We start from the raw sequence: 5392 nt of genomic DNA on the forward strand, positions 1-5392 counted from the left end.
GTACCTAATAACTAGTGAAATAAAAATGTAGTCTCAAATGCAAATATACATCTACTAAAATAAGATTTTTTAAAGATTTCTTTATTGGTCAAATGTACATCAAAACACACAGTGAAATGTGTCCTTTTGTGTAAAGTGTTCTGTGGGCAGCCTGCAAGTGTCACCACACTTCTGGTGCCAACATAGCATGCCCACAACTTCCTAACCCATATGTCTTTGGAATGTGGGAGGAAACCAGAGCACCCGGAGGAAACCCACGCAGACACGGGGAGAATGTAAAGACTCCTTACAGACAGTGGCGGGAATTGAACCCAGGTCGCTGGCGCTGTAAGGTTTACGCTAACTGCTACACTAGTGTTACACTAACCGCTACACTACTGTGCCTGCCTTCTCAACATCTCAAGATCCAATTCCATTGTCTCAAAGAAACAATCCTATGTCTGGCAATTTGAATTTCTACTTGTTTCCATTTGATTCAAGAGATAACTAATACAGGATTTATGCATAGGATTTCCTTCGAAAATTAGTCTTCTTGGAACTTGGTCCGGATCTACTCTTCAGTTTACTTCTCATGGTTTCCAGATCCCTTTTCCAAGTTTATCTGTGTTCTAAAATTTGTTCAAAGGAAAATGTTTGGTTTCCTCTCTCAGTTTCCCCGGACTATTCCCTTCACATTGACTGTGTATCTTGATGCTGTTTTTTTCTGGAGCAATACACAAAATGCTGGAGGAACTCAGCGGGTCAGGCGGCAGCTATGGAGGGAAACAGACAATCGACATTTTTGGTCAAGACCCTTCATTGGGACTGGAAGGAAAGAAGGATTCTTGATAGTGTGGAGGAGCAGAGGGATCGGGGGGTCCACATCCACAGATTTCTGAAAGTTGCCTCACAGGTGGATAGGGTAGTTAAGAAAGCTTATGGGGTGTTGGCTTTCATGAGTCGAGGGATCAAGTTTAAGAGCCATGAGGTAATGATGCAGCTCCATAAAACTCTGGTTAGACCACACTTAGAGTACTGTGTCCAGTTCTGGTCGCCTCATTATAGGAAGGATGTGGAAGCGTTGGAAAGGGTGCAGAGGAGATTTACCAGGATGCTGCCTGGTTTAGAGGGTATGGATTATGAGGACAGACTGAGGGAGCTAGGGCTTTACTCTTTGGAGAGAAGGAGGATGAGGGGAGACATGATAGAGGTGTACAAACTATTAAGAGGAATAGATAGAGTGTACAGCCAGCGCCTCTTTCCCAGGGCACCAATACTCAATACAAGAGGGCATGGCTTTAAAGTAATGGGTGGGAAGTTCAAGGAAGATATCAGAGGGAGGTTTTTTACCCAGAGAGTGGTTGGTGCATGGAATGCGCTGCCTGGGGCGGTGCTGGAAGCAGCTACATTGGTCAAATTCAAGAGATTACTAGATAAGTATATGGAGGAATTTGAAAAAGAGGGATATATGGGAGGAAGGGGTTAGATAGTCTTAGGCGAGGTTTAAAGGTCGGCACAATATTGTGGGCCGAATGGCCTGTATTGTGCTGTACTGTTCTATGTTCTATAATGAGGCGACCAGAACTGAACACAATCCTCCAAGTGTGGTCTGACCAGAGTTCTACAGAGCTGCAACGTTACTTTGCGGCTCTTAACTCAATACACCATCAATATTCCATCTTCTTCAGCCCTTTGTCGCTTCCACCTATCACCTCCCAGCTTCTTATATCGTTCCCACTCTCCCCTGCCCTCACCTATCTGGCCATTATCCTACCCCCCATTCACCTGGATCCACGTCACCCGCTAGCTCCTGCTCCACCCCTTCACCCCACCCTTTTATACTGGCGATCTCCCTTCTTTCCTTCCAGTCCCAATGAAGGGTCTTGACCAAAAATGTCGATTGTCTGTTTCCCTCCATAGCTGCCGCCTGACCCGCTGAGTTCCTCCAGCATTTTGTGTATTGCTCCAGAAAAAAACAGCATCAAGATACACAGTCAATGTGAAGGGAATAGTCCGGGGAAACTGAGAGAGGAAACCAAACATTTTCCTTTGAACAAATTTTAGAACACAGATAAACTTGGAAAAGGGATCTGGAAACCATGAGAAGTAAACTGAAGAGTAGATCCGGACCAAGTTCCAAGAAGAATTCCCCCTAAGAATCCTGTACTCTGCCTCTGACATCCTCCGTTCAGGTTTGTACTTTGTACTAGAAAGGATGTGGAAGCTTTAGAGTGCGAGCAGAGAAGATTTACCAGGATGTTTCCTGGATTGGAGAGCATGTCTTATGAGGATAGGTTGAGTGAGCTGGGGCTTTTCTCTTCGGAGAGAAGGAGGATGAGAGGTGACTTGATAGAGGTGAGCAAGATGATAAGAGGCATAGATCGAGTGGACAGTCAGAGACTTTTTCCCAGGGTGACAATGGCTCACACGAGGGGACATCATTTTAAGGTGATTGGAGGAAAGTATAAGGGGGATGTCAGAGGTAAGTTTTTTACACAGAGGATGGTGGGTGCATGGAACGTACTGCCGACAGAGATGGTGGAGGCAGACACATTAGGGACATTTAAGAGACTCTTAGACACATGAATGATAGAAAAATGGAGGGGTCTGTGGGAGGGAAGGGTTAGATAGATCTTAGAGCAGGATAAAATGTCGGCACAACATTGTGGGCCGAAGGGCCTGTACTGTGCTGTAGTGTTCTATGTTCTATGTTCTATGAATCTGATAGGAAGGGTCTCGACTTGATATGTCGATGTCCGTTTCCCTCCATAGATGCTGAGTTCCTCCAGCATTTTGTGTGTTTCTCCAGATTCCAGCATCTGCAGTCTCTGTTGTGTCTGCAGTTTATTTCTGGTCTCTGTCAAGAGGATGTTACACCAATAGTGAAGACTTTTGCTTCATTCTCACACTTACAGAAAATCAATATTACTTAAAAAATGGCCCAATATAAATGTAGCTTGTGTAATGATTTGTTACATCGATATAAGCATCACTTTCATATTGACATAGACACATGTTGCGGATCTATCGACCTCCCATTACAATATTGCTTAAATATAATGGTGTATTTACTAAGGTATCAGAGCATAATTAGGATGTCATAAGTTCAAGTTGCACAGTGTATTGTCGGCCATTTCTAGAAAACCTCTAGATTATTGCTAATTCCTCCAGGAAGGGAAAGATATTGTCACTATTAGCAACAAACACCTACATTCATATGGTCTCTTTACTGTAAACTGAAGATTCTTCTTAGGAAAGTTAATGAGAAAAAAATTACATTCAGCTGTGTAAGCACAGGTGACTAAACATTTTGTCAAACAGAAGTCAAGTGGTCCAAGGAGTGACCTTAAGGAGTGTTTGGAGGAGGAGAGGGAAGTGAAAAGGATCCAGGAAGGAATTCCCAGATCTTAGGACTCAGGTAGTTAAAGCCACAGTCACCAATGGCAGAGCAGCAGAATTGAGGAAGAACCCAGCACTGGATTTTGTAGAGGACTGAAAGGATTGCAGGTTGGGAGGAGGTCACAGAGAGAGAGGGGTGGCAGTGGAGGGTTTGGAATTCAAGATGAGAATTTTGAAACTGAGGCATAGCCAAACCTGGAACCAACAGTGAGCAAGGGATATCTCACCTCCTGGGCTCTCTTACCCTACAGTATTTGAAGGTGTCTTGCTTCCAACACTGCTATTTTGATATGACTCTTTACCAAAGGCAATGAAGGATATAAATTGCATCATGGAGGAGCACTGTAGGCATCAGGGATCTGAGGAGGTCCTTGTAGATGAGGAACTGTTCCCTAGGATATGGAACTACGTTCAAGTACTGAATGAAGAATTTAAAAAAACTTCAGAGATGCCCACGTATTGAATGAAAAGATCATGTTGTCCAATGTAATGCGAAAAGTTGTATAAATATAAAAGGGATAACCCTGAAGTCTTGTTGATTTGATTGTCAGGCAAGATTTAGGAGGCAAAAGGGAAGCTTTGTTATTTTTTAAAAGCATAATTTGTTTTAGTTTTGTTTTAAATTATCTTTGCACTTACATGTAACTTTATTCTGTACACAGAGTGGTACCATTCGCCCTGATGGACTGGGTGTGTGTGTATCTCGGGTTACCAGTACGGAAGTAGCCCAATTTTCAATATTGTTGATTTCCACAGGAAAGCAGGTGGTGTGTATCGTCCCCTGAACTTTCAGAGCAAGGTTTGTCCCCTACTGCCTACCTTTTGCTCATATTGCGTGTCTGTGCCTGTTAACTTTATCTGTACACTGATAATCAAAGTCATCTGTACGCTTAATTTCCTGTAACCTATCTCTTGCCTGAGCTTTTAGCTTAAATAATACACTGAGCCCAGGTGATTCACAGTCACTCCACCCCACAAGACCTGTTGTTACCAACTGGACTCCACGAAGAGATTAGAGAATTTGCTGAGTAATCATTTTTTAAAAATGCTGATTGATATCCTTGCTGTTGAAGAAGCTTAGAAGCCTCTTGCATTGTGCTTGAAAACAGATAATGCATTTGAGTTGATAGCAGCTATATGAGTGAAGACTCTGTTGTACAGAGGTGTGTTAAAAGTCACAGATGTAACAGTTACACGTGCATCCATTCACAGAGTCATTCAGCACAGAAACAGACCCTTTGGCCCAATTGGTCCATGTCAACCAAGACACCCATCTAAGCTCATCCCATTTGCCTGCATTTGGCCCATGTCCCTCCAAACCTTTCCTATCCATGTACCTGTCCAAGTACCTTTTAAATGTTGTTAACGTACTCAAGTCCCGGCAACATTCTCGTAAATATCCTCGGCGTTCTTTCCAGCTTAATGACATCTTTCCTATAGCAGGGCGACCAAACCGAACACAATTTTCCAAATGCGGCCTTAATAACGTTTTGTACAACTGCAACATAAGAATTGCACAGAAGTCTGTGGGACCAGAAGATTAGTGAATTTCTGTCTATCTAGGATTTAGCTCTTTGCGACTTGCATACACAGTTTCTCGAATAATTTTAAATTCTTTCCCATATGGAATTCAGAAATCATAGGAGAATATAGAAAGTGTCAACATGAATTTTAAAAGGGAAACTAAGAAAGCTAAGGGATGGCATGGAAGATATGCTTCCAAGTAAAATTAATAAATATTCAAATAAACGATATAAGGAGCAAGAGACAACTAAGGAAAGAGTGTGTGGAGGCAGAGGATGTAGTAAGGATCTACATGAATATTTTGAGACCATCTTCACAAAAGAGATGTTGATGTTGTAGGTAACATGATCGTGTGAAATATCGGATGGGGTAAACACAGTGCAAGTATTAAGGTGTTTATCATCTTTGAAAGTGAATAAATCATTGGATGAAATATATCCCAGGCTGTTAAAAGGGAAGAAGTTTCAAAGGCTCTGATTATAGTTTCTCT

This window comes from Pristis pectinata, chromosome 3, assembly GCF_009764475.1.
Source record: "Pristis pectinata isolate sPriPec2 chromosome 3, sPriPec2.1.pri, whole genome shotgun sequence".
Lineage (NCBI taxonomy): Eukaryota > Metazoa > Chordata > Chondrichthyes > Rhinopristiformes > Pristidae > Pristis > Pristis pectinata.